Source organism: Eriocheir sinensis, chromosome 46, assembly GCF_024679095.1.
Source record: "Eriocheir sinensis breed Jianghai 21 chromosome 46, ASM2467909v1, whole genome shotgun sequence".
NCBI classification, from domain to species: Eukaryota; Metazoa; Arthropoda; class Malacostraca; order Decapoda; family Varunidae; genus Eriocheir; species Eriocheir sinensis.
Window position 1 is genome coordinate 9,221,269 of NC_066554.1, and position 23,393 is coordinate 9,244,661.

General features: G+C 42.1%; 1 protein-coding gene across 1 annotated transcript in view; it reads left to right on the forward strand.

Annotated features, from left to right (window-relative positions):
- Positions 1–3,314: 3,314 nt before the first annotated feature.
- LOC126981055 (zinc finger matrin-type protein CG9776-like) overlaps positions 3,315–23,393 on the forward strand; it is a 127,848-nt gene continuing 107,769 nt past the window's right edge. The window contains exon 1 of the mRNA XM_050831722.1: positions 3,315–3,367. The gene's annotated coding sequence lies outside the window, so the exon portion shown is untranslated. The remainder of the gene's footprint in view (positions 3,368–23,393) is intronic.

Here is a 23,393-nt window from a genome sequence, read left to right on the forward strand (position 1 = left end):
AAACCAAACTATATTCTCCACAATGATTCGTTATTTCTACTCAGTGCCAGATGCTGAAGAGATTTCCTGTGTGGTTTCCTATAATTTCCTCCTTTTTGTGTCAACGCCAAAAACTAGAGCTTTCGTACGAGGAATTTTCGTCTTATTTTGTGTTTGGTTGTGGAAGCTTACAAATTTGCTTTACTGGACTATGAAACTGACCCTTAGTGACGGCTCGTGACGGTGTAAGGCATGGAGAGAGAGAGAGAGAGAGAGAGAGAGAGAGAGAGAGAGAGAGAGAGAGAGAGAGAGAGAGAGAGAGAGAGAGAGAGAGAGAGAGAGAGAGAGAGAGAGAGAGAGAGAGAGAGAGAGCATGACTTCCAAGGTTCCTGAGGCCAGATGTGCATAACGCTCCAGTCCCCCTTTGTGCCAAGCCTTGTTGAGATCCATGCTGCAGAGAAGAACGGCGGAAGTAAAAGTGCAGGAAAATTACTCAAAGCAAATTTCGATGATGCTGATTGGTACTGATAATCAAACTCGGAAAGTCCCGGCGTCTATTTATATGAGAAGCATTTTATGATCGAATGCTTGCGAGAAATTAGATTTTTAACATTTCCTGGTGAGCAAAAGAGGACTTGTTGCGTTTGATTGTGATTTTTTTTTCTACAACAAAGGAGACAGCTCAAGGGCACAAAAAAAGGAAACAATAATAAAAGAGCCCACTACTCGCTGCTCCTTAGATATAAAGTTGTGCTGGAAATAGTCAGATTCTGCAGGTTATTCAACAAAGAGAATCAAGCGAGTTAGTAAGCAATTTAAGTTTCCGCTTGCATTCGTCTTGGCGAAATTACGAGTTCATCGGGAAGCCGCGGCGGAACGGGGGTGTCTGCGAGGGAAAATTGGTCGCTGGGATCATGTTTCTTAATAGTCCCTCCAAGCGAAAAAAAAGAATAAAAATCATCACTCACACAAACCATTTCATAATACATATCAAAGCATTTGTGATCAGTTTATACATCATCTATTTTGGGGGGTTAATACCGTGGCACAAATTTGGTCCGTCGCTGCTACACGGTGAAGCCACAAATTTGGCCCGTCGCTGCTACACGGTGAAGCCACAAATTTGGCCCGTCGCTGCTACACGGTGGAGCCACAAATTTGGCCCGTCGCTGCTACACGGTGAAGCCACAAATTTGGCCCGTCGCTGCTACACGGTGAAGCCACAAATTTGGCCCGTCACTGCTACACGGTGAAGCCACAAATTTGGCCCGTCGCTGCTACACGGTGGAGCCACAAATTTGCCCCGTCGCTGCTACACGGTGAAGCCACAAATTTGGCCCGTCGCTGCTACACGGTGAAGCCACAAATTTGGCCCGTCGCTGCTACCGGGTTAACACAAATATCCTGAGCAGCCGAAGTGGTCTTGTTCACCTGCACCTCGACACCAAACTAGAGGAGAACGAATGATGGGATAGGAAGAGTAGGAGGAGGAGGAGGAAAGAAGAGGACAAAAAAGTAAAAGGTTATACAATAGCATATACAATAACTGAGTAAATTGTAAATAACACCTTAGATAAAATAACACTGAAAACAGGTGCTGAAAAATGTAAAAACCTACTTTTTGTGAAATTTTACATGAGATGCATGTTGACCAAAATGCATTTAAGAATCACGAACAACGGATGGTATTGGGTCTACCCTGAGCAGTCTCTTCGCCGAATAGGAACACATCTCCGAACTCGTGATGCGTGGAAAAGATGACTCGATCGTTGCACAATATTCCAATGGCAGATGTGTTTTTGCCTGGCTGACGATCCAATATAGAAATAAAAATGAATAAAAATGTCTAGGTATTACTCCTGTTCCTGCGTATCTGTATGTTGCCACTTTTCTAACTGCCGAACCTCACTTTTTTATTTTTTTATTTATTATTATTTATTTATTTATTTTTTTTTTTTATGATAGCGACTGCGAATATTCAGTGCACCCGATGCGAAAGTAAATAAAAACATGAAGCTTCCGTGGAGTTTTATAGCTTTGACCTGTCACCAATTATTCAAAACCTTCATTCCTCAACCAATTTTCACGTTTTTCTCTGTTGTCTGTGTTTTGAAATATATTTGACGGGGCTACGTGTGTATAAACTTGTTACAGAAGAGTGTGTGTGTGTGTGTGTGTGTGTGTGTGTGGGTGTGGATTCGGGTGTCTGTGGGTGTATGTTCGTTTTTATTTTTTGTGTGTGTTCTACTTGTGTGTGTGTGTGTGTGTGTGTGTGTGTGTGTGTTAGTATGTGCGTATGTGTGTGTGTGTGTGTGTGGGTGTTGGTAGGTTGGTGGGTGGGTGTGTGTGTGTTCGTTTTTTGTTTTGTGTGTGTGTGTGTGTGTGTGTGTGTGTGTTTTCGTTTTGTTTTTTTGTTTTTGTGTGTGTGTGTGTGTGTGTGCCTACTCAGGACTGTATGCATGTGGGTGTTGAGTAGGCAAGGAACGTCCCACGAATATTCTCTTCCCACCATTAGAAGGAGACCCGCGGCTGGACTCGGACGCAGCTGAGGAGAAAAGAGGGAAACGAGGCCAAAAAAAAAATATCCCTCCGTGAAGAAAATAATGAAAAAATGGAGCCTTGTTTACTGGGCAGCCGCGGCCTCGTCCTGGACAAAATTAAATTCAAGAAAGAAGAGCAACCCGGGCAGGGGATGCGAGACGGAACGGAGAGGGAAAAATGTCTTATTTCTGACCCCTGTTGAAAGTATAATACAGTAGGCAGTAGGAAATAGGTTAAAAGAAATATACCAAATTTGAATCTCAGCTTGTAGGTATAAATGTAATTGTGAAGTAATGTCTTTTTCATCACATTAGATTTAAATATAAGTGAAGAGGATGAAAATTTTAGTTGGAGAAATTAAACACGATTTTTTTTTCTTTTCTTTCAGCTAAATGATGATTGGAGTGTGTAAAGCAAATTCTGAAGAAAAAAATCAGTTTATCTGGAGAAAATATAATATAATGTGTGAAAATTTAAGTGCTGTATATTTTTTTCATTATAGCACCTTAAAAAATATATGAGTAAATTCAGGATAAAAGTTGAAAAATATAACAATTCCTTTTTTTTATATAAAAGTGAGTGTGTTTTTGTGAGGCTTTTGTATTTATTCTACTTTTTTTTAGATTTGTTTAATTCTCTTTTCCCAGTGATATTTCGATTTCATACAAATTTATCTATATTCTAGAAATAACCAACTGCGTTTTAGCTTCAGTTCCTACCTTTTCTCGACTATTTTCTCGTAGATTTTATCATCATTTAAGTCAATGTAATCATCATAATTTTATTCATTTTTCAGAGGAGCTGTGGAACTCAAGTTTGGACGGGAATGATGAAGCTCCGCACACAGGTGAGTGATTGATGATAATTACATGTCATATTGTCACGTACGCCTCAGGTGAGATAATTGGGTGTGGCGGTGCGCGGGCAGGTAACGGCCACGCAGGTGACAGGATAGTGTTACCCATAGGTGAAAGAGCGATAGGTGTTAAGATGTCCTGCACAGACTGGATGGAGAGTAAATAATCTACCCAACTCCTCATAATTATCTCTCTTATTTCCTCTGTATTGTCTACTACATGACTGTTAAGTCGCTTCTTATTCCAACTCCCTCCCTAGTTCATTCTTTTTTTTTTTATTTCTTGCTAATATTTCCTTCCTACCTTTATCCTTTGTCTGACCTCATTATAATCTTTGATGCTTATTAAGGGGATTGTCTCTGTTTAACATTTAATCCTGTATTTTTTTTTTATTCGGATGGATTACTCATAAGTAGCCCTTTTTTTTTTTTTTCTTTTTTTACAGCAAAGGAGACAGCTCAAGGGCACAAAAAAGTAAACATTAATAAAAAAAAGCCCGCTACTCGCTGCTCCTAAAAAGAATCCAAAGAGGTGGCCGAAAGATAGGTCAGTTTCGGGAGGAGAGGTGTCCTGATACCCTCCTCTTGAAAGAGTTCAAGTCGTAGGCAGGAGGAAATACAGATGAAGGAAGATTGTTCCAGAGTTTACCAGCGTGAGGGATGAAAGAGTGAAGATGCTGGTTAACTCTTGCATAAGGGGTTTGGACAGTATAGGGATGAGCATGAGTAGAAAGTCGAGTGCAGCGGGGCCGGGGAGGGGGAGGCATGCAGTTAGCAAGTTCAGAAGAGCAGTCAGCGTGGAAATATCGATAGAAGATAGAAAGAGAGGCAACATTGCGGCGGAATTTAAGAGGTAGAAGACTATCAGTATGAGGAGGAGAGCTGATGAGACGAAGAGCCTTTGCCTCCACTCTGTCCAGAAGAGCTGTGTGAGTGGAGCCCCCCCACACATGAGATGCATACTCCATACGAGGGCGGACAAGGCCCTTGTATATGGACAGCAACTGTGCAGGGGAGAAGAACTGGCGGAGACGGTACAGAACGCCCAGCCTCAAGGAAGCTGATTTAGTAAGAGATGAGATATGAAGTTTCAGGTTGAGATTTTGAGTTCAGGATAGACCGAGGATGTTTAGTGTTGAGGAAGGTGATAGCTGGGTGTTGTCAAAGAATAGGGGATAGTTGTTTGGAAGATTGTGTCGAGTGGATAGGTGGAGAAACTGTGTTTTTGAGGCGTTGAAGGACACCAGGTTCTTCTTGCCCCAATCGGAAATAATAGTAAGGTCTGAGGCTAAGCGTTCTGCAGTCTCCAGCCTTGAGTCGTTAAGTTCCTGAAGGGTGGGTCTTCTATTAAAAGAAGTTGAATAATGCAGAGTGGAATCATCGGCGTAGGAATGGATAGGACAGTTCGTTTTGGAAAGAAGATCATCAATGAACAACAGAAAAAGAGTGGGAGATAGGACAGAACCCTGTGGGACACCACTGTTAATAGATTTAGGGGAAGAACAGTGACCGTCTACCACGGCAGAAATAGAACGGTCAGAAAGGAAACTGGAGATAAAGGTACAGAGAGAAGGATAGAAACCGTAGGAGGGTAGTTTAGAAAGCAAAGATTTGTGCCAGACCCTATCAAAAGCTTTTGATATGTCCAGCGCAATAGCAAAAGTTTCACCGAAACGGCTAAGAGAGGATGACCAAGAGTCAGTTAAGAAGGCTAGGAGATCACCAGTAGAACGCCCCTTGCGGAACCCATACTGGCGATCAGATAGAAGATCAGAAGTGGAAAGGTGCTTTTGAATCTTCCGGTTAAGGATTGATTCAAAAGCTTTAGATAGACAAGAAAGTAAAGCAATAGGGTATTTAGGACGACATTAAGGGTCGTATTACAAGACATTTCCCCGCCCAAGAACACATATTTGCCAAGGCTTTCGTAGGAGTTGTGGGCATTTCCAGAGGTAGTTTTATGACCCTGGTGGTAGTGTGACCCTTCTTCTGTACCATGAACTTAAAGAACCACTCATTAAAACCCGATTGATCCCCTCTTTGACCTTTAGAAATAGCTGATGTGATATGGCAGAGTGTCTTGTAATACCAGCCTAAATATGCAATCCACAACAATACTATATCGGCAAAACATTTTACACAGAGCCAATATTGTGGATAGAGCAAAAAAGTACGTGTATAAAATATGAAATAAAGGATAAGAATGCTGTTGATGGTAGTGATGGTGACAGGCCGATAATTTGGTCACTGTGCAAAGAGATGTTCCAGTGCAGAATGAAGCTGCAATAGAGAGAAATAACAAGAACGCACGTGACGGAGGTTTAGTAAGAAAAGGAAGAAAAGCGATTGTGTTGGTAGAGAGTATACACACACGATGAGAGAGAAAAAAAAATAGGAATAAATTAGTAAAGAATGGGCAGTAAGAACAGTAATAGTGATGTTGGTTGACAATAAAGAGACTGAAAGAGAGTAAACAGAGTGTATTAACGATTGAATAAAAATGTTGATGGTATGGAAGGAATAGGAAAGAGAATAGCAGCGATGATAGCAAAGCATAAAGAAGCATAAGAAGTAAAAATAATGAACTAGTGATCGGGGTGAAATAAGAGAAAGAATGTAAGTGATGTGTTTCAGAACAGGGAAGCAACAAGGGAAAACAGGAATGAATTGGCGATGGATGAATAAGGGAAGGAAGGGAGGTGATGTTGGCGGCCATTTGTAGTGGACGATGGATGAGTAAGGGAAGGAAGGGAGGTGATGTTGGCCGGTCATTTGTAGTGGACGATGGATGAATAAGGGAAGGAAGGGAGGTGATGTTGGCGGCCATTTGTAGTGGACGATGGATGAATAAGGGAAGGAAGGGAGGTGATGTTGGCGGCCATTTGTAGTGGACGATGGATGAATAAGGGAAGGAAGGGAGGTGATGTTGGCGGCCATTTGTAGTGGACGATGGATGAATAAGGGAAGGGAGGGAGGTGATGTTGCCATTTGAAGTGGACGATGGATGAATAAGGGAAGGGAGGGAGGTGATGTTGGCGGCCATTTGTAGTGGACGATGGATGAATAAGGGAAGGAAGGGAGGTGATGTTGGCGGCCATTTGTAGTGGACGATGGATGAATAAGGGAAGGGAGGGAGGTGATGTTGGCGGCCATTTGTAGTGGACGATGGATGAATAAGGGAAGGAAGGGAGGTGATGTTGGCGGCCATTTGTAGTGGACGATGGATGAGTAAGGGAAGGAAGGGAGGTGATGTAGCCATTTGTAGTGGACGATGGATGAATAAGGGAAGGGAGGGAGGTGATGTTGGCGGCCATTTGTAGTGGACGATGGATGAATAAGGGAAGGAAGGGAGGTGATGTTGGCGGCCATTTGTAGTGGACGATGGATGAATAAGGGAAGGGAGGGAGGTGATGTTGGCGGCCATTTGTAGTGGACGATGGATGAATAAGGGAAGGGAGGGAGGTGATGTTGGCGGCCATTTGTAGTGGACGATGGATGAGTAAAGGAAGGAAGGGAGGTGATGTAGCCATTTGTAGTGGACGATGGATGAATAGGGGAAGGGAGGGAAGTGATGTTGGCGGCCATTTGTAGTGGACGATGGATGAATAAGGGAAGGAAGGGAGGTGATGTAGCCATTTGTAGTGGACGATGGATGAATAAGGGAAGGCAGGGAGGTTATGTAGCCATTTGTAGTGGACGATGGATGAATAAGGGAAGGAACAGAGGTGATGTAGCCATTTGTTGTGACCCAGCCGAAAGAGCTGAAAATTGGGGGTAAAAACAGAGAAATAAATCCATTAGAAGAATAAGGAAAGCAATAGTAATGAGTGTGCCTGCCCGCTACTAGCGTCCAAATGCTTGGCACTCAGAACTGTAACAAATCCCGCAGGGGGTTCATTTAACTTCCGCTTCTTTGGAACTAATATATCAAAGAAAAACTATTTTTCATTCAAAATAATTGTATCAGTTAAAAGTTTAATCTTTTGTACATGTAGCTAATACAAAGGAACACATAAAAATTTAATAATGCTACTTTCTTGCCCTATGAAAGAAAAAGAAACAGAAAAGCCAAATATTTGTTAATTAATTTTATACTGCAGAGAGGAAGACACAGGTGAGTCTGGCCTGGCGACCATTTCCATGCGCTTCTGGGTGCTGGGGCTGCAGCTGGGTCCCTGTTTGCCCTCCAACGTGGCCCTCCCCTCTCCCCCAAGCTGGGAGCAGACGATCGAAAACAGGTTTCTTTTCCGCATGTCGGGAAAAAAAATCGAGCAGTATTATTCCCTGAAGTAAATATAAGTAGTAAATGATCAAAAGCATTATATTAGTGTTCAGTCAGCATCAGAATTGGTGTCAGCAGTGTTTGGAGGTCAATGCTCGTATTTTTTTTTCCAGAATTGTTAAAAAAAAAATACGTTAGGGGAGGGGCGCTAATGATTTGGACCCTCTTGTTGGGGTGGTGGTGGTGGTGGTGGTGGTGACGAGACTTATTTTGTTTGAGATGAGATCAGAACTGGTAGAAAAAAAACTTTAGGGGGAGGGGAGCTAATGATTTGGACCCTCTTGTTGGGGTGGTGGTGGTAGTGGTGGTGGTGGTGGTGGTGATGGTGGTGACGAGACTTATTGTGTTTGAGATGAGATCAGAACTGGTAGAAAAAAAACTTTAGGGGGAGGGGAGCTATATTAATGACTTGGAGCCGCGTGTTGGGGGTGTGGTGGTGGAGGTGGCGGGCCGCGGGAGAGGTGGCGGGCCGCGGGAGAGGTGGCGGACCGCGGGAGAGGTGGCGGGCCGCGGGAGAAGTGGTAGGGACGCTGGAACCTGAGACCGCCGCGCTTCCCACCTCACTTTATCGAATTAGATGCTACGATATTTTTTCCTTTTTACCACTAGCCAGCTTCTCACTGTCTGTATCGCAACTATATGACACTGGCTTCACCCAACACCTGAGCGTTCTAACTTCATGCTAAGACACAACATTCATCATCATCAGAAAGTACGTCCTCTCCTTTCCAGAATAATACTTCCATAAACACAAAGATCAGGTAATAGCGCAAGCGTGGATGTATTTTTTTTGTGTGTCAATCGTTATGACTGAAGTTAGCATGACAGAAAATAACAATACCTTTAATACCTACCTGTGTACCTCCTGTTGGCTCGGCAATTTTCTACAAACACACAATAACACAAAACCCCAAGACACACTCATTTCCTTTTTAGCACACACATGCACATGGTGAAACAGGAGAATAAGGCGAAGAGCAACATGCTAACGGTGTAACAGAAGCACAAAGCGAAGGAAAACATTCAAAACCGCAACCCATAACACTTCAACGGCGTCATCAAACCCAATAGAGAAAACCAAGAGTGAAAAAATCGGGGAAAAAGCAATACTAGGGGCGAGGGTGTCAGGCCGATAGTACGCCCAGGAAGTATAAGTGTTGGCTGTGACGGTGACGGTGGCGGCTTAAATCACGGGGCAGGAAGGAAAGAGAAGCGAGGATTACCAGAAGGAAACGATGTGGCGATGGGAGGAAATTAGTGCCGTGGCGAGCAATTTTGTCGTGATTGATGTAAAGGGTGTGATGGGGGTGGCGATAGGGGGTGCTGGCGTTAAAGGAAGGGAAGGGAATGTTACCGGGGTGTTATAGTAAAAGCGAATGGAGTTTTCTTTCGGGGCTACAGGGAACGTGAAGGGAAGTATTGCTAAGATGGTGGCGTAGAAATGTAACTGAAAATGGGAGAAAGTGTTCCGTAGATTATCAGAAAAGTGAGAAGTAAAGACTGTTGTTTAATTCCGAGGTAGAGAAAAGAGGAACGGAACGAGAGCTTTAGATTAATGAACAGAGAAAATGCTAAAAAAAAAACGAAGTATATTTGAGAATGTAAAAATTGTTGCGTGGCTTCGGAAAAGTAAGAAATAAAGGAGTTTTGTTTAATTCCGAGGTAGAGAAAAGAGGAAAATGACGATAGCTTTAGATTAATGAACAGAGGAAATACAAAAAAAAAAAAGTATATTTGAGAATGCTAAAATTGTTGCGTAGCTTAACAGAAAAGTAAGGAATAAAGGACGTTTGTTTAATTCCGAGGTAGAGAAAATAGGAAAGTGACGAGAGCTTTAGATTAATGAACAGAGAAAATACTAAAAAAAAAAAACCGAAGTATATTTGAGAATGTAAAAATTGTTGCGTGGCTTCGGAAAAGTAAGAAATAAGGGAGTTTTGTTTAATTCCGAGGTAGAGAAAAGAGGAAAATGACGATAGCTTTAGATTAATGAACAGAAGAAATACACAAAAAAACAAGAAGTATATTTGAGAATGTAAAAACTGTTGCGTAGCTTAACGGAAAAGTAAGAAATTAAGAATTTTTGTTTAATTCCTAGGTACAGAAAAGAGGAAAGGAACGAGAGCTTTAGATTGATGAAGAGAGGAAAAAATAATAATAAAAAAAAGAAATTGCAAATGAAAGAGGTTGTACAGCTTAACAGAAAAAAAAACAGAAATAAGGTAGTTCTGTTTAATTTCGAAGTAGAGAAAAGAGGAAAGCGAGTTGAGTTTTACTTTAATGAACAGAGAAAATGGGAAACACTTATTACTTTAGTTAAACGTAGACAAGCTGTGAATGTTATTATGATGTTGTATGGTCTGACATATAAGATAGATTAAAACAAACAGATGCGTTGATTTAGTTTATAGTAGAAAATAGAGCAAAAGGGCGATCCATGGGGAGAAAGTAAAAAATAAGTAACAAAAGAGAGATGGTTCGTAGGAATGTAGTGAAATATAAAGTGAAAAAAGTACGAGGAATAAATAAATAAAAAATGAGAGGGGTGTTACTACAGTGGTGAGAAATACAGTGAGGAGAAATATTGCTTTTCTTCACGATAGAGAAATGGAGAGAGAAGAGTGTGTTGTTCATGGGGGTAGAGAAAATGAGACTGTTGGAGTCACGTGTACTTCACCTTAATGAGTTCGTTGTGAGGTAGAGAAAGGAAGTGAGAGGGGTGTTATATGTGTTGAAGATACAGTGACAAGAAAGTATTGTTATATATCCGGAGAGAGAGAGAGAGAGAGAGAGAGAGAGAGAGAGAGAGAGAGAGAGAGAGAGAGAGAGAGAGAGAGAGAGAGAGAGAGAGAGAGAGAGAGAGAGAGAGAGAGAGAGAGAGAGAGAGAGAGAGATTGTTGTTAATGGCAATAGAGAAAGTGAAATTGTTAGGGTCACCTGTATCTCACCTTTATTAGTTTGTTGCGAGTCAGAGGAACAAAGTGAGAGGGGTCTTAAATGTGTTGACAAATACAGTGAGGAGAGAGTGTTGTTATTCATCTGGACTGAGGGAAGGAGAGAGAATACTGTGTTGTTGTTGATGGGAGTGTTGTTATTCATCAGTATTGAGAGGAGAGAGAATACAGTGTTGTTGTTGATGGGAGTGTTGTTATTCATCTGGATTGAGAGAAGGAGAGAGAATACTGTGTTGTTGTTGATGGGAGTATTTTTATTCATCTGGATTGAGAGAAGGAGAGAGAAGACTGTGTTGTTGTTGATGGGAGTGTTGTTATTCATCAGTATTGAGAGGAGAGAGAATACAGTGTTGTTGTTGATGGGAGTATTGTTATTCATCTGGATTGAGAGAAGGAGAGAGAATACTGTGTTGTTGTTGATGGGAGTATTTTTATTCATATGGATTGAGAGAAGGAGAGAGAAGACTGTGTTGTTGATGGGAGTGCAGAAAGTGAGGCCGTTAGGGTCACGTGTGTTTTACCTTAATTATTAGCCACACCACCTGTACGCCACTCAGGGCAGGGCCGCGTGGAGCTGTGATAGTGTGTGGGAGAGCGGGTGCATGCAACGTCGTGAGAGGGGAAGCAGCGTAAAGCGTGAGTGTAGGTAATTTACAGCGCGGGTTTAATATTTCAACAAGAGTGTGAGCAGTGTAAACACGTGCGTGTGTAATTAAGAAAGTATGTGTTTAGTTTGTAGAATATGTATGAAATGTGAATCACGCACTTAGCAAGGGTGTGTGTGTGTGTGTGTGTGTGTTTCATCATTTTCGTTTTTAAATCTGTGGGTCCATCTCTAGCACACCCGACTTCTCGTAATGCAGCACACAGATGATAATAATAATAATAATAATAATAATAGTAATAATAATAATAATAATAATAATAATTCTGTTTCGCCCAGCGGCATATATATAAAAAAAAAACAGGACAAGTATACGAACGAGATCAACCGAGATATACATATGCTTAAATGATTTTATAATTGACAGCTAATAATTAAATCTGCCGCTCTGTCTGGAAGGATGATTTTTGGATTTTTTTCACATCTTTTTTCATCTTTCTCTTCATAATTTGTTGCTATCCCATCTTGAAAATGGCTATCGAGGTACTATATATATGCTTTTAGGTCAATTTTTTCCTTTCCTTTGGACACACATATATATTACATTATCGTGTCACATCATTTCTTATCTCTTCTACTGCTTGTAATTGGATCTTTCTTCGTATCTGATATCTGCGAGGCTTGGCGGTAATATTGTGGTTTGTATATCGCACATACTAAATATTCTCAACATGCTTTTCTAAGTGTAGCTTCCATATTACTACTGCATATTCGAGTGTTGGTTTTATGGATTTTGTAGTTATTTTCTTGATTATATTTTCCTCACTCATGTACGAATAGTTTACTGTCAAATTCGTTTGCAAGTTATACACGTCTCTTATTTTGTTCGTCTATTTAATCATTTGGTGACAGTCTGATGCTGGTACTTACGCATAATGTTTCTCCTTGTCAGATACTACTAACCTATTGCTCTCTAGTCTAATTTCTAGTTAGACCCCCCCCCCCCCCATATTTTCAAAATTCTTTTAAAAAGCATTATTCCATTTAGAAATTTTCAATAAATCCTTTTGCAATTCTTTACGAGAATTTTCGTTTTTTTGTTTCATTTTGCTGCTATTCTTCAACAGCATCTAGTAAATATACATATAATCTTACATGTCGAGACCTGGTAAGCGACAGTCCTTGCGTGTCCCCGCGTGTTTCTCCACCGACACAACGACGAAAACTCCTCACCGGAAGTCATCGACCGGCCCTTCCCGAGTCCAGCTGTATGATTACCGCAGCGAGTCAGGAAAGTGAATTCGAAAAAAATACGAATAGAAGTTTGAAAACCGGACGAAAACATGCCATCCCATCATACGTATTGACAAAGTTTCTAAATGTTATTTTTATTTCATTCTTTTCCTTCTGTATTTCTCCGTTTGGCGTCCTGGAACGTCTCCGTCACGAACCACTGAGAACACACGTCGAGGGTGTTCCCAGAGGCCTTTGTCCCTGCCCTTACCCACGATGATGGTCTCTCTCTCTCTCTCTCTCTCTCTCTCTCTTTACACACACACACACACACACACACACACACACACACTCACACACACACACATAGATAGATAATAAGGTAAATAGATAAATAGATTGATTGATTGATTGATCGACTGATTTCCATAGATTTTCAAAGCCTACAAACTATTGGGCCAAGCCTAGGCCGTCTATCACTGACCCAACTGAAACGACAAAAATCGGGCACCAAAATTATGCTTATTTAATTTCGCTGATTTTGGTGAAGTGGCGGTTGAGTTTATTTTCTCATTAATCCATCTTGTTGCATGGGCGATAGAAGGGGGAACTTAATTTCATTCTCGCACAGCAAAGTGGATGAAATAGAATTTGTTGCAGCCTGAATTTATTTGTTTACCGTTGCATTTAGCGCCATTATCTCTAATTCGCAGCGTGTCTTCAATCAGAAATAATTTATTTTCCACCACTTTCGTAAATCCAGTAGCTATTTTGAAACATCCAATCAGTTTTTTTTCTCGGAGGCGGCGTGTTTCATGGTTTAATTCAACATCCTTTCCTCGCACGGATTGTTGAAAAAGGAAAGAATTGATCTTTCTTCCGTTATATTGAATGTCTTTCGGTAGACGCTATTGGCTACACACGCAGCGCCACAAGCCACCACCTGGAGAACTTTCAAAGAGGTACTTTTCATAGTGAACTTTTTTTTTTTTTTTTTGGGGGGTATATTTCGGGATTCCGGAATACAAGTTATTGTTTTGTGCCAAATGTCCAAACACCGTACCAGCTGGTCGGGAAAAAAATATATGTATATTAGTCATTGCTCGTGTTTTAAAGTTTACGTCTGTGTACGGTTTATATGACCACTGAGTGCCGAATGTACGCGGGCCTCGTGAACGGCAAAAGCTAACATTAAATTTTTCTTCTCATGAATATTTCGCTCATATCTGCATTTTACTTTCTAGTCTCTCTAGTATAATATGATTTCATGTTAGGTGGTTATTATTTCTCAAAGTGTGGTTATTTCGACTTTTGGTCTTGGCTTAAGTGCTTTACACACACGATGCTGGTGTTGCCCCACGTCTCTTTAGGAGTGTCTTTGTCCACGTGGGTCTGACTAAACCATTTTAAAGCTGTACTGTTACATTATAATATTCTTAATTAGACGCATCTGTTACTAACGCCCTACATTCTGCTCGCTCTAATCGCTACCTCGGCGTATTATTGGAGTAGTTTAAGGACTGGCGCGATGTTTAGAATAAGGTCCTTCTCACTGCCTTATTGAGCTTTAATCGCACACTCCATAGTCAAACTCCCTACTGTCATCTTGCTTATGTAGCCAGGCATCGCACCTCTACAGTTTTTAGACATTTTTTTAACCTATCTTTAAATTCTCTAACATTTTCCATTTTAAGTGACGGATATATTGAATTTAAATTACTTTCCCCCTTGCCCACAGATGTTGTTCCATATTGCTGTTTGTTGTTGTAGTAGAAATATGCTGCGAATATTAATTAGCGCGTTGGGTGATTCCTCCATCTCCACGGTTAAAGGGCTATTACACTGGGCAAATTTTCCGTGGATCTTCAGTCAAACCACGATTTCCGCTAGCATGGTTCTCATTTGTTTCTTATTATTGCTGTTGATGATGATGGTGAGTAATACCGTCGTCCTTCAAGGAACTCTACCGTAGCTTTGGAAGATCGTGGACACGTCAGAAAACCATGGAAATCTGAGAACCACGCCAGCGGAAATCGTGGTTTGACTGAAGATCCACGGAAAATTTGCCCAGTGTAATAGCCCCTTTATTAATACCATCTCTGTCTCAAACAACCCATGTCATATTCCGTAATTAAACCAGTACTCAATGTGCCAATGAATGTTTGTTATATTAGTTACATTATTTTCTCAGTGTAACAAAACACCCTCAATCTTCTCATGAATTTTAATCGCTGGCTGCAAGCATTTGAAAATAATAGTTTGTCCTTCACATTGATTCTAAGGCGGAGATGCTACTCGGGGTTTTTCTATGAATCGTCGAGGTGCCCGCATAGTATCCACTTACAGGGCAGGTGAGGGAGACATCTGGATAAGCTCCTTGGCTCGAAAATAGCGCCCTACAGGTTTTTAGATCCTTCAAAAACTGGCGGGTCCGGCTTTGGGTAGGAGGAGATCTTCCCCTTGGTCACAGGAGTCCAGAACTCCCACCTTCCCTTCCTTGTAATGTAGATAGATAGATAGATTGATAGATAGATAGATAGATAGATAGATAGATAGATAGAAACAGATATAGGGGGTGGTTGTTGATTTTAAAAAATAGTATATTAGAAAAAAAGCCTGCAACAAATTAAATGAGGGTGGATGGGAAATGGCATTGGGAGTGGTTGTTGATTTAAAAAAATAGTATATTAAAAAAAAAGCCTGCAACAAAGGAAATGAGGGTGGATGGGAAATGGCATTATCATAAAGTCCACACAGAAAATTAATATCAATCAAATAATGAGAGTAATGAAATTTGGGTGCGCGGCGGCGGTGGTGCTGGCTGCCGACCTCTCTTCGTTAAGCAGGAGTGTTCGTTGCCTTGTGTGGCGGACGCAGGGTCAGTAGAGCTCCGACCCCTTAATATCTCCATGGCTCCGACTAACCTCATTATTCAGTCACAAATTGTTATCGCTGGTAATTTGATTTTCCAAGGGGCGCCTAAATAACGGAAGCGGAAACTCTAGAATAATGGTGTACTGTGGGAGGATCGTTTTCGGAACCCATGGATGTCTTTGGTATTTTTGTTGTTGTTTTTTTGTTTGTTTGTTTGTTGAGGGAAAAGTAAAGGAGCGTGGGTGGATAATTTGTTGTTGTTGCTGTTGTTGTTGTTGTTGTTGTTGTTGTTGTTGTTATTATTATTGTTGTTGTTGTTGTTGTTGTTGTTGTTGTTGTTTTTGTTGTTTTACTGCTGTTACTGCTGTTAGTTATGTTGTTTTCCAGGAGTAAAACTATATTCATACACAAAAAGTTAAAAATAATGTGCATATATGTGTCTGCGTGTGTGTATATGTGTGTGTGTGTGTGTGTGTGTGTGTGTGTGTGTGTGTGTTTACAGCAATGAATACAACTCAATAACGACAACAAAACATATATTTTCCCCACCATTAAAGACTTTCTTCAAACTCACCGAACAAGACTGTCATCTGCGAATCAAAGGTTGTTAAGATAGTCGCCATCCATCTTGATCATAATGTTGTTCCACTCAAATTACATACATACCTAATTACATACATACATACATACATACATACATACATACATACATACTTGTTAGCATAGATTTAACTTTTCCGAAACGAGTTCCTGATGAATGCAATGTTTTATAAAATGAAATCATGCGTGGAAAAATCATAGATGGATTAAAAAAAAAACTACATTGGCAAAACCCCATCTATATTCATACACAAAGAGTTAAAAATACTGTTCATATTTGTGTCTCCTCTGGCTGAACTGACTCCAGGATACGAACACGAAATGGCAAACTCCACTTTACACCGAAGAGATTTTATGCTTGCGAGTTTTTTTACCGTTGGACTTTTATAATCGTACTATTGGGATTTGTTCGTGGGGGTTTTGGGTTAGTGTGGTGCGGGGTTTAGTGCTTAGAGCTTTTATCCGTGAGGTTTATAAAATGTGGGGTTTTGTCCATTGGAACTTGTATCCTTCACTCACTAAAGAGGAGCTGGGCAGGCGGTGTGCACAGAAAGATTAGAGCAACAAAATAAGGGTCGTATTTTAAAACATTTCGCCTACCAAGTTCACATATTTGATAAGGCTTTCTTAGGAGTTGTGGGCATTTCCAGGAGTAGTTTTAAGACCTTCATTGTAGTTTGGCCCTTCTTCTGTACCGTGAACCTAAAAAAACACTCCTTAGAACACGAAAATAGTTGATGTGAGAAGCGAAGGTGTCTTGTAATATCAACCAAAGTCTCTCTCCCTTTGAAACGAGGAGGTGAAGTTTAATGCAAAGGTTTACACTTCCAGTTCATATTCCAGTGTACGTCTTCTCATCCCATTCTCTTTAATACGGATAGCATGCAGTGGGCGTTTATTCATATATTCTGACTTAGTATCCCCATCACTGTTAACACACACACATACACACTCACACACACACACCAAACGAAAGAGTACCATGGTTGACGATAGAGTTTCGGCCGTTCATATCAAGGTTATTATTCCCGCCCGTCAGTTACTGCACGATCGAGGGGAGAGAAGTCCGTTGCTGTAGGAGACAAGGGGGAAGGGAGACAGAGAACAGGAAATATCTACAATGGGTGGGAATAGAGGAGGATTGGAGAGAGAGAGAGAGAGAGAGAGAGAGAGAGAGAGAGAGAGAGAGAGAGAGAGAGAGAGAGAGAGAGAGAGAGAGAGAGAGAGAGAGAGAGAGAGAGAGAGAGAGAGAGAGAGAGAGAGAGAGAGAGAGAGAGAGAGAGAGAGAGAGAGAGAGAGACAGACGGAGAGACAGCCAGAACAGAGAATAGAAGAAAAACATAGAACGAAAAATGTGTGGAAATGTAGAAAGAAGGAGCAAGGAAAGCAGATGAAAGGTGGAGAAAAGCAGAGAAGAAGAAGGTTGGAAAAGAGTTAAGGAAAGCAGATGAAAGGTGGAGAAAAGCAGAGAAGAAGGAGGTGGGGAAAAAGTAGAGAAAAGCAGATGAGAGATATAGAAAAGCAGAGAAGAAGGTTGGAAAAAAGTAGAGAAAAGCAGATGAGAGATATAGAAAAGCAGAGAAGAAGGAGGTGGGAAGAGAATCAAGGAAAGCAGGGAGAGGTGGAGAAAAGCAGAGAAGAAGGAGGTGGGGAAAAAGTAGAGAAAAGCAGATGAGAGGTATAGAAAAGCAGAGAAGAAGGTTGGAAAAAAGTAGAGAAAAGCAGATGAGAGATATAGAAAAGCAGAGAAGAAGGAGGTGGGAAGAGAATCAAGGAAAGCAGGGAGAGGTGGAGAAAAGCAGAGAAGAAGGAGGTGGGGAAAAAAGTAAAGAAAAGCAGGTTAGAGGGGAAGAAAGCAGAGAAGGAGGTTGGAAAAAAAAGTAGAGAAAAGCAGATGAGAGGTATAGAAAAGCAGAGGAGGAGGTTGGAAAAAAAGTAGAGAAAAGCAGGCGAAAGATGGAAATTAACGGAGAAAAATGAAAAGACAAGGAAAATAATAACTTGTTCAATATTATTCTCAAACACTCAAACGCTTTCAAGAGGAGAGTCTCAATACAACTCCGCAAATCACTCTCACCTCTCTGGTTTCAATATCTACGAGACACTTTTTAAGGACTTTTTCCATCACCTTATTCCTCTTTTTTTCCCTCTTTTTTTAGCGCCCTTGATCTGCCTCCATTCCCGCAAAAAGTATATATTAGTCAGGCTTTCTAACTGATCTCCTCTCATCCTCCCTTCCCTTCCTCGCATCCCTCCTTAACCTTTTTCCTTTCTCTTTCTCTACCTCACTCGCCTCACTCCACTTTTTCTTTCTCTTCATCTATTTTTCCCTCCATCTTCCACTGTTACCTTCTCCTCCCTTCTCAACAACCTCCCTTCCTCCCTTTCCTGCTTCCGTGTCCTTTATTTTTCTTCCCTTTCTCCTCTCACTTCATTTCCCCCTTTCAATCGTCTTTCTCTCTATACTTCCCTTTTTACTTCTATTTATCTTCCCGTTCAACACTGTCTTTCTCTCTCTCTCTCCTTCCTATACCCTCCTAACTATAGCATTCCTCTTAGTCTTCCCTCCTGTCTCTCTCCTCTCTTCTCTTCTCCTCTCCTTTCCTCTCTTCTCTTCTCTCCTTTTCCCCCTTCCCCTCCTTCCATCTTCCAACGCCTTACAAACTCCGTGCTTGCTAGTTGATCAAGTCCCCGTCGGCTGGTTGGCGAAGTGGAGATGCCTAGGGAGAGATACGGGGCGAGGAGTGTTAGTGAAAGGGAGTGATGGTGCTGGGAAGTGCGCAGAGGAGTGGTGGGTGATAGCTGAAGGGAGTGGACAAGGGGAAGGGGTTGGTGGTTACATGAGGTAGGTACGGGAGTGAGGAGTGGTTTTAAAAGGGGAGTGCTGGTGCCGGGAAGTGAGGAGAGGAGTGCCTAAGGGGAACATGGATGGAGTGGACAAGGAGTAAGGGATGGTTGGCTGCATAAACATACGGGTGTGGGGGAGGAGAATGGACAGATCATGGGGAAGGGAGTGGGCAGGGAGGGAGGGAACAGGAACGGCAATGAGAACTGGGCAGGGAGAGAGGAGGAGGAGTAGGAGCGACAGGGAGAGGGATAGATCGATGAATATGGAGTACAAAGCATTGATGACGGGAAGGGAGTGGACAGGGAAGGGGAGGAGTGGAGTAAAAGGAGTGAGGAAGGGAGTGGAGTGTGGTAGTTAAAGGGGATAAGGAAGGAAGTGGACATGGAAGGGGAGGAGGAGTAACAGGAGTGAGGAAGGGAGTGGGATGTGGCGGTTAAAGAGGATAAGGAAGGAAGTGGACGAGGAAAGGGAGGAGTAAAAGGAGTGAGGAAAGGAGTGGAGTGGAGTGGTTACAGGGAGTGGGGAGTGGTCCAGATAATGAGTAGGTAAGTTTTGGGGGAGTGATAGCGAAAGGAAGTTAGAAAGTGAGTGGAGGAGTAGAAAATAGTGATAAAATGGACTGGGAAAGCGAATAATGGAGTAGAGATGACATAGTGAGAGAATTCGTAGATAGGGAATGGGGAGTGATGTTTTGAGGCAGCGGTAGTGATGTTGAATGAGTGTCGCTGAGGCAGAATGAAGATTGATACATAGAGCGTGTCCGTCAGATAAAGAAATACGAAAATACATAGTTACCGTTCCAAAGAGTACTAAGCTTATGAGCAGATGCGTTGTCTCGTGGGGGAAATTCAGAGCCAAAGGAAGAGAGAAGCCGTACTTTATTTTCTTTTGTTGAGGTAAGAAGGCATTATTTTATATCGTTTTGCTGCGTATTGCACTGAAGGACTGGAAAGAGGATTACACGTACAGAGATAGGGAATAGGTCGTGGCGAAAAGTAGTTCAAAGAGAATGGAGGACAATCGGATCAGTACAAGCGGAAAGAGTAGAGGATGAAATAGGAGAAGAGGGAGATAGGAGAACTGAGGAGAGGGAAAGAGTGATTTAAAAGGGTGAAAGAAAGAGAACGGTGAAGTGATAAATAGATGGAGAGAAGGGGAAGGAGAGGGGGGAAGAGGGAGCACTGTGGGGAGGAAAGGAATGGAAACAGGGAGAGTGGAAGGAAAAGAGAGTTGGGAAATGGAATGAAGAAAATGAGGAAAAGTGGAATAGATTGAAAAAGGTGAAAGAAGGAAATTCATAAGTGATAAAAAGATGGGAAGAAGAGGGGAAGGAGAGGGGGGAAGAGGGAACACTGTGGGGAGGAAAGGAATGGAAACAGGGAGAGTGGAAGGAAAAGAGAGTTGGGAAATGGAATGCAAGTAAAAAGAAAATGAGGAAAAGGGGAATAGAAGGGAAAAAGGTGAAAGAAGGAAATTGGTAAGTGATAAAAAGATGGAGAGAAGGGGAAGGAGAGGGGAAGAGGGAGCATTGTGGGGAGGAATGGAATGGAATCAGGGAGAGTGGAAGGAAAAGAGAGTTGGGAAATGGAATGCAAAATAAAGAAAATGAGGAAAAGGGGAATAGAAGGAAAACGGTGAAGTGATAAAAAGATGGAGAGAAGGGGAAGGAGAGGGGAGGAGGGAGCATTGTGGGGAGGAATGGAATGGAATCAGGGAGAGTGGAAGGAAAAGAGAGTTGGAAAATGGAATGCAAGACTAAAGAAAATGAGGAAAAGGGGAATAGAAGGAAAACGGTGAAGTGATAAAAAGATGGAGGGAAGGGGAAGGAGAGAGGAGGAGGGAGCATTGTGGGGAAGGAAAGGAATGGAAACAGGGAGAGTGGAAGGAAAAGAGAGTTGGGAAATGGAATGCAAGACTAAAGAAAATGATGTTTAACGCGTTTCTCTCGTACCGTTTTTGTTCATCTCGTTATTGTCATTCTTGCTGTTATTGTTTTGGTTACCTGGATTCCTCAGTTTTAAATGTGGCCGTTACTCTTTCCTCGTTAACCTACCATTGTTTTTCTCGTTTATTTCTCGTCCCTCTTCATGTTAGCGTTAGCGTTTTTCCCGTTCTTGTCTCTGCTCGTTGTTGTTGCTTGCGCTGAAGGTTCGTTAAAGGAGACAAGACAGCGGAGGAGGTGACCGTCGCTTGTGTGTGTGTACCGATGGGGCCTCCAGCGCTCTCTCTCTGCCTCCAGCGCTCTCTCTCTCTCTCTCTCTCTCTCACTATCTCACTTTTCTTTCTTTCTTTCTTTCTTTTCTTTTCTTCTCTTCTCTCTCATTTCCACTCATACATTCTCGGTCAGCTGAGTTAGTGAGAAAGGGAGGGTGATGGTGATGGTGATGGTGATGGTGATGGTGAGGGGAGGCAGCCTTAAGGAACAACCATCACCATCTTCACAACCATCACCATCTTCACAATCATCACCTTCTCCCCCACTGGTATAATGTTTTTTTTTTTCCCTCCTCCATTGTTCTTCTCTCATATTGTTTTTCCTTCCTCTGTTTGTTTTTTTTGTTTTTTTTTTTCGTCTATCATACTTGCCCGAGGTGGGGGAGGAGACGCGCTACACACCCGTCAGGTTCTCCCGTTCCCTCCTGGTTCACACTGTTCTCATATTTTTCTTCCATCACTGAATCCTGTTTCCTCCCCCCGCCCCCGCAGAGGCAGGTTAGGAAATTCAATAGTTATTCGGACAGTCAAACGTATCCTGGTATCGTTTTTTTCAAGCGTAAATATATTGGGAAAAATAGCCGCTGACTGCTCTCGAAAATTTCATTCTGGAGTTTATAAAAATGAGAGTTTATTTACTGCCCAAAGTGTCCTGCTGCTCCCATCTGAAGGGCATTAAGGCGTAGAGGGAGGAAAAGTAGTGGAAAGGAAATTTTTCTGGAGCTTACGGGTGATAGAAAAGTGGGATTAAAGATACAAACTACCACGATAAGATTTAATAAGAACAGATGACCTGGAGTAGGAAATTGTGTGCGGCGAAGGAGAGCGATAAGACGCGGTTAACTACTTCAGGAAGCAATAAGCGCAATAACTGTCGTAAGAGAGAACGCATGACGCTGCAATAATGAATAAAAACGAGCAATTTCTACTTTATAATGTATAGAACAGCCGTGGAAATGGAGTTCTTCCCAAAACGACCGTAGTCACAAGGTAGAGATACAGTCTTAATAGGAGCAGCGAGTAGCGAGCTTTTTTTTATTAATGTTTCCTTTTTTGTGTGCCCTTGAGCTGTCTCCTTTATTGTAAAAAAAAAAAAAAAGTCATGTCGTGGGTGCCAATACCATAGATACATTCAAGAAAAGGTTGGATACATTCATGGATAGTGAGGTTAGGTTGGGTTAGACTTACAGGGAAGCCTTGTATAAGTCAACCGGCTTCTTGCAGACTCCTTACGTTCGTATGTTCTTATACAAGCCTTTATTATGAGGGAAAGGAATTTACCGAGACAAGCATGAGCACTCAACTTTGATTAGGACGATGTGAGGAAAGAGATAGGAAGCCTTCATTTGATATTCTTTCTGGAGGGTGGACCGGGGATGTCGGACGTAGACGAGAGATGAACGAGAGTGGTTTTAAAATAGAGGGAATATTTGTCTTGAAGTTTGTGTCGTGTTGAGTTAAAAGTTTTTTGTACTTCTTTCTTTCAATTGGAAGTTATCGGACCCTTTCCCTTCCGTTTCTTTGTCTCCTTCCTCTCCTGTCAGGTGGCTTCGTGGTGCAGTGGTTAGCACACTCGGCTCACAACCGAGAGAGCCCGGGTTCGATTCCCGGGCGGAGTGGAAAAATTTGGGCGGCTTTTCCGATACCCTGCGCCCCTGTCCACCCAGCAGTGAATGGGTACCAAGTATTAATCGGAGGTTGTGTCCCGTCTCCTGGGATCTGTGCCCTTCTCCTATAATTCCTTCCCCTCCTGTCTCTCTCCGGCATATGACCACAGATGTTGCGCCGACTAAACGAAACTTTCCAACTTTCCTCTCCTGTCCTATCTACACTGTGCGTCGGTAGAGCAGAACCAGTTGAAACAGACGACCTCGTTAGAACCCATTAAACTTTCCCTTATCAAGTATCATTTTCATTATCGTCCTCCTCTTCTTCCTTCTTCATATCCTCCTCCTCCTCCCCCTCCTCCTCCTCGCCTTTGCTGTCCTTCATCTTCCACCTTTGATTAGACAGTTAGTGTAGCTTGTCACAAACAGCCTCGCAAGGACCATCATGTCTGCTGTTGTTTGTTCTTTCTTTGTGTTTCTTTGTGTTCCTCCTCCTCCTCCTCCTCCATCATGGCCAGGTCACTCCTCTTTGCCAGACTCAACACTAGGGGGAGATGGGCCGCTCGCCAAGTGTCGTGTTCTGTTCCATCTGCGTTATTTACTCCATGATTCAGAGCTCATCAGATTATTCCAAGCACCCAACGATAAAAGAGAATAAGTTGGACATTGGTGTTTCATTGTTGAAATCTCTTATATACCAGTTATCCTCGGCACTGCCTTTGTCCGTGTGATATACTTACAAAACCACGCTTGTACGTATTATATTTGCATTACCCGGTTAAGGACAATTATCTAGGGAAT